The sequence below is a fragment of the Haliotis rufescens genome, unplaced genomic scaffold, assembly GCF_023055435.1.
Source record: "Haliotis rufescens isolate VD_foot unplaced genomic scaffold, xgHalRufe1.0.p SCAF_20, whole genome shotgun sequence".
Lineage (NCBI taxonomy): Eukaryota > Metazoa > Mollusca > Gastropoda > Lepetellida > Haliotidae > Haliotis > Haliotis rufescens.
Window position 1 is genome coordinate 15,061,518 of NW_025963891.1, and position 14,020 is coordinate 15,075,537.

Consider the following 14,020-nt stretch of genomic DNA (forward strand, 5'->3'; position numbering starts at 1 on the left):
TATAATTTACGTAGCAGCAGTGTACGACAGATTGCCTCAACTGCTCCTGTTGTGAATGACAGCAATGAATAAATATACACGGATTCATTGCTTCTTAACACAATGGAGACCGAAGCCACAATGACAGCAATAAATAAATATACACGGATTCATTGCTTCTTAACACAATGGAGACCTGAGCCACAATGAAAGCAATGTAGAAATATACACGGATTTATTGCTTCTTAACACAATGGAGACCTGAGCCACAATGAAAGCAATGTAGAAATATACACGGATTTATTGCTTCTTAACACAGTGAAGACCGAAGCCGGAATGACAGCGATGTTAAAATATACACGGATTCATTGCTTCTTAACACAGTGGAGACCGAAGCCACAATGACAGCAAGGTAGAAATATACACGGATTCATTGCTTCTTAACACAGTGGAGACTGAAGCCACAATGACAGCAATGTAGAAATATACACGGATGCATTGCTTCTTAACACAATGGAGACCTGAGCCATAATGACAGCAATGTAGAAATATACACGGATGCATTGCTTCTTAACACAATGGAGACCGATGCCACATGCCAAACATGCTATCAGTATGGAGGAGATAAGGAAATGGAGGAAAATGATTCATTTCAAAGATCGTCATACGACTCTTGCTCAGAGGTTGTTTGATCAAGGTCTCGATAAAGCTTTCAAAAACTTTTATGGTAGACATGTGGAGGACATTTGACGCATCAGTGACAAAATTGATGTCCGATGCAATTCCCTATTTTGACTTGCACCATATGTGCCTATGTTGTTGTTTTTCAGGTGAACAATTGACTTGCTTTTGCATGTGTTTGTGATGGGTGCCACCGGTGGGGCAGGATACGCTCACCTTTTCGCGAACACCTGATATCATTACTATTTGATAGTGATTCATAAACACATGCTATAGTCGGAATTGTACAATCGACTCTGCTTTATGCAGAGATTTCTACTGGAAAGGGTTTGGTCGCTTTATTTACATAGAGATCCCAATATATCCAAATTGGAAACGTCGGCGACACATTGTAATCAGTCCCCGGTATCTCCAGAAACAGACTCCGTGGAGCGAAAAGCGTAAATTGGTAATGAAAATTATATCAATCCTGAATATCAGCGATGACACTGTGTTCTGCTCTGCTGGTAACACTCGTACCTATTTTAATTACAAAGTAAATATTTGTTTGTTGCCTAACGCCGCACTCAGCAATATCCCTGCCGTATGACGGTGGCCTGTTAATAATTGAATCTGGATCAGACAATCCAGTGATGATATAAGAGCGATGATCCACGCCGAGCCCAGCCTGAACACCCAATCCATTGAAGTAAGCAAAGATGTGTGAAAACATCATGGGACGGTCAAAGTATAGTATAACATCACTAATTATGTTGACAAGCGACATGTCAAATTCAGTAAAAATGTGAGTCATTACAAGTAACAATCTCTTATTTGAAATTTGTCAAATACATTAAAACTATATTTCAATACAAAACTAATTCATTTGATATCGGATAAGAACTGATAATAGGGAATCATTCATTCTTTTCGTTCTTTTTTTGTTTGTTTGTTTGTTGTTTAACGCCGAATTCAGCAATATTCCAGCTATATGACGGCGGTCTGTAAATAATTGAGTCTGGGCCAGACAATCCAGTGATTGACATCATGAGCATCGATCCATGCAGTTGTGACACGATGACATGCATCAACAAAGTCAGTGAGCCTGACCACCCGATCCCGTTAGTCGCCTCTTACGACAAGCACAGTCGCCTTCCTTGTGTAGGAGCATAGAATAATATTTTATTCCAATGTAGGTTTGGGGTCATTACAGTTTACCCCAGTTTAATTTTGTACAAATTACAGAATTTAACAATTACAATTTATCACGGTGCAGGTACAGTTCACCGCTTTATTACAATTGACCGCAGTTTATAAAAACAAAATGTCCTCAAAGCACGAGTCATCACCGTTTTGCTCGTTGTTATCAATAATCTTATTACAGCCCAAGAAGAGACAAGAACAAAGTGGTATTCGTATAAAGGGTATGGCGCTTCCTACAGTTTTGCTTGCTGATGACACCACATTGTAATACCCCACTGAAAGGCGTACTGATATCATTTGGTAATGCTCAACATAGTATCCATAGTACTTGTGTTTATGCGGATAATCAAGGCTAGTTATAAATGGAATTGTTGGGGATCCACACGCCATGAAATGCTAGCATGTAGGCATGAATTGGCTTGAAACGCCAGGGTACAAAATATAAGTAAAAATTAAATAGATGTGAAGCCCAACTGCGAAACCAGTGATGTAAATCTGAAATCTGAAACGAGGCTGCTAAGACAATAAACTCGTGGCATGCTTGGTAATAAAGGCTATTATGAAAAACTAGTAATTATTACACAGATATTAACATTTAGATTAATTGATTACATGCGAGTAATACTGGAATGAAAAACATATAATGTGACAGGGGTGATAAATAACATTGTTGAGAGGACTGCGATAAAAACTTGGAGCCAGATTACCGGAAGTCAGTGTAAGTTATATGAGCACATTGCCACAGATACATAAGGAAGGTGAGCTAGTGGAACGTGAGGCCCGCTTGATAATACAATTCATGCAGTAATTTGGTATAGTTAACCCTGCACAAACAAAAACATAAATTTCCAAATTTGTGCAAAAACAAGAAAACATAGAGTAGAAACAATATGATTTATTACATATATGCTGAACCTCAAAAGAAACGTCACCCCAAGTAGAATTGCATGAAAAGTTCTCATTTAAATATATGGGTATTTTTTGTCAAAGTTTCTAAAATTTAAAATCACCGGAAAAAACAAAGCAGATGACAATAATACCAATCGCCCAAACGCATCACGGCAACGGCCATCGTAAGCCGATGCACGTGAGTTCCGTGCAAATTGAAATGCTCATGCGTTCCCCCATCTCTTGCCCTATAAAAATCCACCCAGATCAGATAACATTCATTCGTTATTGAATTGCTACCACATGCCAAGATTGACAAGAAATCAGCGACACCAAGCCCTTGGACGATTGCAAGGTGGACAAACCGGCCGGCAAGCAGCCAATGCATTTCAAGTCCACGTAAGGACCATATACAGGCTCCAGCAACGGTACCAGACCACCAACACTACAGATGACCGACCACGTAGTGGAAGACCAAGGGTCACCACCCGACGTCAGGATCGTCAGATTGTGCGACAGCATCTTCCCGATCGCTTTGTTACTGCTGCGGAAACTGCTCGACAGACCATGGGACCAGCGACACATTAGTGAGGACACCCTGCTTCGACGATTGACGAGCATACACCTCCACTGGCACAGGCCACACCGAGGACCAATTCTGACACCACGTGATCGCCGGGACCGTCTTCAGAGGGCAACACAGGACCAGCATTGGCGCCACCAACAGTGGAAAAGAGTCCCCTTCTCAGAGCCGTTACTATGTTTCAACAGCAGATGGAAGAGTCTGGCGACGCCATGGGGAACATAATTCGGATGTTTGTGTTGTTGAGAGAGACTCGTGGGATGGTCCGAGCATCATGGTGTGGGGTGGAAGTGGTCTTGCATAGAGGGTCGGCCCTGTGGTCTCCCAGAACATCGGTCCATGGTGAGGCAATGGTGTTACAGCAGCTCGGTACATTGATCAAGTCTTGAGACCACACGCCATACCTCATTTGGCACGTCGCCGCAACCACGAGTTTCAGCATGATAACACCCGTACCCACACTGCGAGGGCAATAAGAGACTTCCTCCAGCAGAATGGCATCAGAACAATGCAGTGGCCTGCCTTCAAACCCAATTTAAATCCCACTGAGCACCTGTGGGGCGAGATTCAAAGACGGCTGAATGACGTCCGACCAAGGTCGACAACTGCAGCTGAACTGCGTCAGGCGTTCCTCGTAGTTGTGGCTCAAGTGCCTATGGCCTTCATCAACCGCCTCATCCATTCCATGTATCGACGTTGCACGACAGTCATCAAAGCACATGGCGGACACACGAGATACTGACTTGCCATTTTCTCACAGACTAGTGTTGTGTTTGACTTTAAGAACATTTGACACTTTTATTTCAACCTTGATGATCAGGTTGCCAAGTTTCATCTTTTTTAATATGTCTCGAAGTATGTTTACAGTGTTTGGACAAATAAGGTTTCTCATATATCTATCCATGGTGACGTTTCTTTTGCGGTTCAGTATAGTTGGGCTATATAAGAATATACATGGGGGCTTCTCAGTTCCTAGGGGCGTGCCGACCTGACTAGGACTGGGATACTCTGCGGGTCCATGTCACAAAGACCAGGAAATCATGTGATTGAAGCTGAGGCTGGGCCGACCCAGCTTTACATAGTTATTCGTTTACATTTACGTTTTCTATTTAGTGTAACTGAAAGTAAGTGGCTGAACATCAGCTGTAAGTTTGCTGTGATAAAAAATATTACCGTAGGTAATCTTTCTTGTAAAAGAAAATGTAAAAGGTACTTTATATTTTCAGCTCAGGAAATGCCTTGTGAATAATAAGAATGTAAGTACGACGTACATTGTTGTCCCGTGATTCCATACAAAGACACAAACATGTCACGTCACATACGAATGCATGCTAAATAAATAAATCGTGTACTTTACAATTATCGTATGTGAACCTGGAATGTGGACCTGATTTACAACAGTTCGTCAAAGTCTAATCATGTAATGAGAGAGAGAGAGAGAGAGTGAGAGAGCGAGAGAGCGAGCGAGAGAGAGAGAGAGGGGGGGAGCGAGCGAGAGAGATAGATAGAGAGAGGGAGAGCGAGCGAGCAAGGGAGGAGAGAGAGAGAGAGAGAGAGAGAGAGAGAGAGAGAGAGAGAGAGAGAGAGAGACTCTGAACGATGAACGACACGGTTGAACGACACTGTTTGCCCTAAGTGTCACATCCTTTATGTGTTTGTTTACCATTCTAAAAGAACAAGGACCGTGTCATGGCGACGTCAGTTTCTGGACAAGGAACGCAGTTCTGCGCAGCCAAATAAAGCGCTTTGTCCTTTGGGCCGGGAGAGACATGCCACCCTTGAGTACCACTGAATTGACTTTGAACGGGTAATACTATTATAAACAGCACACTTTATTCTTAGCCCGTTGTGTATGTACGTCTCCTTGGTACAACAATACAACATTTAATTGATTGAGTCTTTCAGCCTGTCTTTGCTATTAACAATGCATCAGCACGAACAAAGTTATATAAATAATAAATATGAGGCGAGATTTGAATGAATTGTGGAGCTGCGAATCTGATATTCAGCAATGTGTGATAGTACATTTTGTACAGAAAATACGATCCTTTGTGACTCACCATTATACTAGGCCGCTTGAGGTTTGGTGCATTGCCGTCTCGAGCGATGAAGCCATATTTACAAGGTTATATTAACAATGCTAACCCGCCTAGCTCGAATGAACCTGTGACATTTTAATGATAAGGGCGGAGATACCCTTGCATGGTTCGCTTCACTTGTTTTAGTGGCGTGCGTGTGTATCTACACAGAAACACACGAGTCTGAATGTTATACACGTATCTACAAAGAGACACACAAGTCTGTATGTTATGCATGTATCTACACAGAGACACACGAGTCTGAATGTTATGCATGTATCTACACAGAGACACACGAGTCTGAATGTTGTGCATGTATCTACATAGAAACACACGAGTCTGTATGTTATACATGTATCTACACAGAAACACACGAGTCTGAATGTTATACACGTATCTACACAGAGACACACAAGTCTGTATGTTATGCATGTATCTACACAGAGACACACGAGTCTGAATGTTATGCATGTATCTACACAGAGACACACGAGTCTGTATGTTATACACGTATCTACACAGAAACACACGAGTCTGTATGTTATGCATGTATCTACACAGAGACACACGAGTCTGAATGTTATACACGTATCTACACATAAACACACGAGTCTGAATGTTATACACGTATCTACACAGAAACACACGAGTCTGAATGTTATACATGTATATACACAGAAACACCCGCGTCTGAATGTTATACACGTATCTACACAGAGACACACGAGTCTGAATGTTATGCATGTATCTACACAGAGACACATAAGTCTGAATGTTATACACGTATCTACACAGAAACACACGAGTCTGTATGTTATACACGTATCTACACAGAAACACACGAGTCTGAATGTTATACATGTATATACACAGAAACACCCGCGTCTGAATGTTATACACGTATCTACACAGAGACACACGAGTCTGAATGTTATGCATGTATCTACACAGAGACACATAAGTCTGAATGTTATACATGTATCTACACAGAAACACACGAGTCTGAATGTTATACATGTATCTACACAGAAACACTCGAGTCTGAATGTTATACACGTATCTACACAGAAACACACGAGTCTGAATGTTATGCATGTATCTACACAGAAACACACGAGTCTGAATGTTATACATGTATATACACAGAAACACACGAGTCTGCATGTATCTACACAAAAACACACAAATCTGAATGTTATACATGTATCTACACAGAAACACCCGAGTCCGTGTGTTATGCACGTATCTTCACAGAAACACGAGTCTGAATGCCATACATGTATCTACACTGAAACACACGACTCTAATTAATAGGTATGAATGGATTGTTTGTTTTTTTTGTTTTTGGGGTTGTTGTTTTTTTCATTTTTTTTTTGTCTGATCAAATTTATTTAAGGCATCTGCGTACAAAGGTTCACGTTCATCATATGTGTACGGTAGCGACATATTAGCGATATTTCTGGTCTCTAGGAACCTGGAGGCAACAGAACAATGTGAGGCGGGATGTTTTGGACTCAGACGGGAGCGGATGAAAATCTATTAAATATTTTAAGGAAAAACCTCACTGGCCTGTGATAATTCTCTAACTGAAGGTGTAGCCGCGAATAGCTGCAATACTACTGATGGGGCTCAAGGCAATATTTACGGTGATATTATTTTTCCAGCTTCCGGACTCGTTAATGTTTTCACTTTCAATGGACATTCATGTACACTATTTCTGTTGTTAAATTATATTGAGCATGTTAAGGGTTATAATGTAAAGTACACTGGAAACTGTAACAACGGTAGAGGACGTGTATACACTTCATCGGAATTTGTATTCTAGGAATTTCAATTTACGACACATTTCGTATTTATTACATGATTAGTTTTAAATTCGGCATCTTAGAAAATTAATAAAGTTTGTTCTACCCCCAAGTGTAATGTTATAAAGTAGGGTTTTGCCCTGGACTATTATAGCATCAAATCACTCGTGCTTTAACTATAATAGTTCAGGGCAAAACTAGTCTTTATTACACTACATATGGGTGTAGGGCAAACTATATTTCTTGAGCATTAGCATACTCATAAATTGTCTTCGTTCCGTTTTTGCAGGCGTATTTGTGTGTGAAGTCTCAGTTTCTTTGGGCGTGCTCAGATTTGAAGAGGTTGATGAGCTTGAAGATTTCTGAATCAACGGCAGTTGCGTCTTCTAGCGCGGGTACCCACACATCTTCTTGGTGGTGTTCTGAATCAACGGCAGTTGCGTCATCTATGGCGTGCATCTACACATCTTCCAGATGGTGTTCTGATTCAACGGCAGTTGCGTCTTCTATGGCGTGCATCCAAACATCTTCTAGGTGGTGTTCTGAATCAACGGCAGTTGCGTCATCTATGGCGTGCATCCACACATCTTCTAGGTGGTGTTCTGAATCAACGGCAGTTGCGTCTTCTATGGCGTGCATCCACACATCTTCCAGATGGTGTTCTGATTCAACGGCAGTTGCGTCTTCTATGGCGTGCATCCACACATCTTCCACATGGTGTTCTGAATCAACGGCAGTTGCGTCTTCTATGGCGTGCATCCACATATCTTCCAGATGGTGTTCTGAATCAACGGCAGTTGCGTCATCTATGGCGTGCATCCACACATCTTTCAGATGGTGTTCTGAATCAACGGCGGTTGCGTCTTCTATGGCGTGCATCCACACATCTTCTAGATGGTGTTCTGATTCAACGGCAGTTGCGTCTTCTATGGCGTGCACCCACACATCTTCCAGATGGTGTTCTGAATCAACGGCAGCTGTGTCTTCTAGGGCGTGTGTATCCACACATCTTCAAGATGGTGTTCTGAATCAACGGCAGTTGTGTCTTCTAGGGCGTGTGTATCCACACATGTTCTAAGTGGTGTCCTGGAATCAACGGCAGTTGTGTCTGCTTTGTCGCGTACCCACACATCTTCTAGGTGGTGTTCTGAATCAAGGGCAGTTGCGTATTCTGGGGCGGGTACCCACACATCTTTTAGGTGGTGTTATTTAATCAACGGCAGCTAGGTCTTCTAGGGCGTACACCCACACATCTTCTTGTTGGTGTTCTGGAATCAACGGCAGTTGCGTCCTCTAGGTCGCGTACCTACACATCTTCCAGATGGTGTTCTGAATCAATGGCAGTTGCATCTTCTATGTAATGGAGAAACCATGACACCGAAGGAATGGTATGATTGTATAACCGGGTAGGCACAGAAAAGCCGAGGACGAGCAGCGTCCTCGGCTTTTCTGTGCCTACCCGGTTATACAATCATACCATTCCTTCGGTGTCATGGTTTGTCCAACTTATAAACCGCTATCCATTAATCTATGTCATTTTTTAGCTTATATTTACGCGGTATACTAGTCTCAAATAAGCGCGGTATAACGAGACACGCTTTATAACAGTTGTTATCGCGGGCCGCTGCGCGGACTGCACGTGCAGAAGAGGGCTGTACGTGCAGAAAGAACCGCGTGCGTCGTACCACATGGCATTGTGTCGTTGACTGTTCACAAGAGAGGATGTCTGACGATGACGATATTTTCCTAACTCAAAGTAAGTTAATTGATGAAAATTCTGCAGAAAAGGATGAGAATGACTTTTGTTTCCGTTTTGGTGACCCTTTGTCAGATGATGAAGTTGCTAAAAATTGCTCCCCAGGTTTTACAATTGCAATTGTAAAACCTGGGAGCAATTGTAAAACCTGCTGAGTGGTCTTACTACAAAAGAAAGGTCGTCTGGGAGATGGTTACAACACCATGATAGGTTTATAAGTCGCGTACCAACACATCGTCTAGGTGGTGTTCTGAAACAACGGCAGCTAGGTCTTCCAGGGCGGGTACCCACACATATTCCAGGTGGTGTTCTGAATCAACAGCAGTTGCGTCTTCTAGCGCGGGTACCCACACATCTTCTAGGTGGTGTTCTGAATCAACAGCAGTTGCGTCTTCTAGCGCGGGTACCCACACATCTTCTAGGTGGTGTTCTGGACTCAACAGCAGGGATGCTGCTCTTCTGACAAATTCTTACTAATCTCGTGAGAGCTGGGGAAAACCTCCAACTGCAAAGTCTGTAAATACAGTTCTTGGCACTAGTTCTATATTGGAGAAAAGTGATGTTTTTTCTCTAACACATCTGAACGTCTACACATGTTGTCTCTTTCTTATCAAGTTATCGTCCATAAACCAATGAGAAAGTCTAGAGACGTGTAGAGAGTAGGACTCATGCTGAATGTTCCATTACAGAAAAGGGTGTTTGCAGCAGCAAGGCACTGTAGATCTCTCATATCAGGAGTCTGTTTGTCTGGGTTGGCATGCTGAATAAAGTTATCACTGGAGTTGGTCTTGCTGTAGCTGTTGGGAAGCTGAACGGCGGCTTGGGTCTTAGGAAGTGGAATGATCTTGTCTCGGGCTCGGTACACTACTGCCTAGAAGTTCATTCCCCTTACACGCATGGGCACCGCGTGACGCAACACGTGTGCACCCCGTTGGTCACTCGTGTGGAACCCGTCCGCCACGCGTGTGATACCCGTGTGCAACGCGTTGAACACGGGTGTGCACCCCGTTCCTCACTCGTGTGCAACGCGTGACACACTCATTAGAGGGGGAACAAACTTTTGACAAAAGGAGGACCCTGTTAAAGGGCAAGTTCACACGGAAATGAACCTATTTTTCTTGTACTTTTTCCACATTAAAAGTGTTAACCTAGAAGTGTCATAGACAAAAATATAAAAATATCACAATTAATTAACATATTTTTCGCATTAAAACGATTTATATTTTTCACATTTACCAAGTGTTCTATTTCCACAACAAAAACACCATGGCTTATGCCCCTTGCAATATGACGTCATTGGTGCCAATTGATAAACATTATGACGTCATCATGCTTTGTTAGAGCCGCTTCACGTGGTGTAGGTCTAGGTGTGTGATTCTAGCGTCTCAGATGCCAGCCAGCATAGTGTTATGCTGAGTCACTACTGCGCCGGAGTGTGTCGTAGGCCATGTTGTTTTACCGCAAACTGGTACTTGATATCTTTTGCGTTGAGAATAGACAGGGACCCAGTTGAATTGGCACCAATTACGTCATAATCTAAGGGGGATAACTCAGGCCTGTTTAGCTCGAAAAACGAAGGCCTCATAACGGCATATCATTTTCACACTATTGTGAGCTTCCTACTTTCACTGTGAAAAAAATGAGTGTATATTTTCAAACACAGATACTAATTAATTCTAAAATTGCGTTTTGTTTAGAAAAAGAAAGAAAGTGATTTTTGCGTGTACACTTCCCCTTTAAGCTGAACTTAGTCGTGGTAACAAGGAGAGTCATTTTTGATATCCTGACGACAAATGCTAATACGTGTTATTTTTTGTACTTGCTGATGTCTCATTTTCAGATGTGTGATTTTGTAGAAAAATATGAGTACTGGTGTGGCTTCTACATGATGCTTTGCGGTGGTGTCAAGAGAATACACGATCCCAGTAAATGTTATTGCCATTCAAATGGTTTCTTTTCTGCTTTGACATTAAATGTCTGCAGTACGACTTTCAGTGATTATATTTATGAGGCCTAGCGGAGCATTGTTTTAATTAGACCCTAATAACTTTATGATGGTTGGGTCTCTTGGTCTCAGCTCCATAGCCGTGACGCTGGAAAAGAGCAGCATTTAATTAAAGATACACTTGAGGGAGAGGGTTCTACTAATTACCGTACCACAGGAAAAGACCTGTAGACGTGAGCGCGGGGTTGTGTATAAGATGGCCGTTGCATAATGGCCGGCAGGAGAGATAAACATTGAGCTAAATCACTTTTGTTTTCACGGGCTTGTTGAATAGTTTCCCAGCGCTACTGTCAATATATCTTATACTTGATCCTTGATACATCATTTTGGCATTAACAATATATTATTTTTAACGTACATTAATAGTTTACTAGTCATTTTTTTGGAGTATTTGTCAATTGTGTTTAGCTAAAAAGCAATAATGGTAATATATGGTAACATGTAAATATAAAACGTCTCACGTAAAAAGGAATTAAGTACAATAGTAAATATAATATTCAAATCGCATAAAAATACAATTATAACAAGATACATATGTTATTCTAAAACCTGTGTTCCACATTCAGAGGCAGGCGGAAAACTGATTAAATAAAGGGAAGAAGCTTGCCCTTACACATATGTAGATACATCGACTGAATATGACTATATATGTAAATGTTAACATACTGTACCTATCTACACGAACTGTAAAAAACGGGCATAAGGTCACGGAGACGAAGGCTATAGATATTATACCTGATTCGATTTTTTAGATGATAAAGTACATCGATCTAAAAATCGATTTGCGGTATCAATAAACATTTCATGGTATAATAAAATTATATTTGTGATATAAATTCATTCTTTGGTACCCATAAATGAATTATTAATATAAAATATGGAATAAATAGTAAAAAGGCACCCTTTATATATATTGTTCCTTGTGGATTGTATTGAGTAACGCGATTGCATCACGGTTATAGTGTTAATTGCTTGTCTTTTTTTCTGCACCATCATTTCTTTCATCTTTTCAACAACTGTTTACAAAATGGCAACTTATAATGAACCAATGAAATTATACTGACCCGACCTGCGTTTATTCATCTCTCTGTCATTATTATCGTTAACATGTGTCTAGTTTTAAGTGTATATACTTGTGCTATACATCGTACTAAAGGGGAACTGATCTAAAGCAATTCCCCGGGACTCAACTGATCACTTAGATTGTTTCTAAGTGAGTCTTTACATGTCTAGTTCTTTTTGTCTGTTTTTTTAGACTGAAGAAATTAATTAACATGCGCCCTTTGTCGAAATCTTTATAGATCACGTTTAACCAATCAGTGTTCAAAAATGATTAAAACAAATATTGCCTCTAAGTTTATTCAGCTGTTCTTGCGGACGGTAGCCCAGTCTCCTGTCACGCTCAGTTGCGTTGCGTATCATCCGGGTACTCGCGGGAAAAAACAATAACAAAGGCAACAACCAGTCCCGCGGAATTGCTTTAGATCAGTGCCCCTTTTAAAAATGAAGGAATGACAGATCATCGTAACATCTAATATATACATGTAGCACAACGGTACTTTCATTCTGTAGCACAAAAAAAACATCACCCCGAATTACTGTGTAACGGTTAATCCGTTGATTTCAGACGTTCCATTCAGACAAATAAATCAGGTGTGACAGTTACCGGTTATAAAGAGTTGATACATACTGACTTCCTACCTATTCAGTATGATTACGTATGATTACATGGCTGTGTGTGTGTGTGTGTGCGTGGGTGCGTGCGTGCGTGCGTGCGTGCGTGTGTGCGTGCGTGCGTGCGTGCGTGCGTGCGTGCGTGTGTGTGTCGGTCGAAGAAATACAAGACTGTTAAGTCGACGTAAAAGCTATAATTGATGATGATAATATATGAATGTTATTGTAAATTAGATATATTTAAACGTTAGTAGCATATAAACACTTGAATTGAAAGGTTACAAAAAGATATATTTCTTATAATAGAAGGCCCACAAGGGTATTCAGAAAACTCGTTACGACAAAAATAGTTCTCTTGATATTCAATGCTGGACATTTCCCCACACCCACCTTTTTGCTGTTGTTTTTTTGTAAAAGTTAACGAGAGGATGTTTGGTGGGGGACTTGACGTATGTTTTCTGAGGGTGTTTATCTGTAACAACTTCGAACTGGTGACATTTCAGTGAACTTGGCAAGTGGTGGTGAATTTTGATATTCATATTATTATAACCTGTCAAACAGTAAATAAATTTGTGTTTAAATCATAAATATTCAAAGGGACTGTTCCTTACACCCGTCCATATCTTAATTAATAAACATTATTTATTGTATGGATTATATAAAGATTTTATCTAAGTATACGTTTGACATTTTGCGTGCATGAAAGATGGGATTAAGGGAGAAAGGAAATATTTTCCTAAAAGTTTCCAATAACTAATGGAGGAAGTTGGAAATGGCTGAACCTGTAGAAAGCATCAAATCCGTGACAGATGTGACAGATCTCACAGGGTGACATTTAACAGGCCTATTACCTTGTGATCACGTTAACGTTTTTCTTAACAGTTTAGAAAAAGATAAGAAATCTGAAGTGACTACATTGGAACTTCATTGGAAAATGAGAGAAGAAATTGATAGTTAATGGGTCTTTTTTATCATAAACAACTCTCTGTTCAGTAAACAACAGTTGTTATTTTGGCACTTTCAAGAGGAATCCCAAACCTTCTCTTACTCTGTTAAGATATATTATGTCAAAGTGAAAACAAAAAACATTAACATGCAACAAAGAATGTTAATTGGACTTGTTAATTTGCTTATTGTTGATATGCATGTGTTCATATTAATGAAAACATATACTATATGTTTAATTAACCTAATCTCTCATGTCAGAGACCGATTTCAAACCGCACGTCTGGGTGTTACACAGCCAGTGTCCCAACTCTCGTGTATCTGCTTTAATGTTTCGCCCTCGCGATCTAACGTTCTAACATTTCAGGGCATAGACATCATGTTATACACAACATATGCGTTCTGGACATATTTCGGTTCCATAGCCTGTACTATCTTAAAATT

General features: G+C 40.7%; 1 protein-coding gene across 1 annotated transcript in view; it reads right to left on the reverse strand.

Moving 5' to 3' along the window:
• The window catches only part of LOC124132288, a 95,619-nt gene that overhangs the window by 56,376 nt on the left and 25,223 nt on the right, over positions 1 to 14,020 (reverse strand). The window lies entirely within an intron of this gene.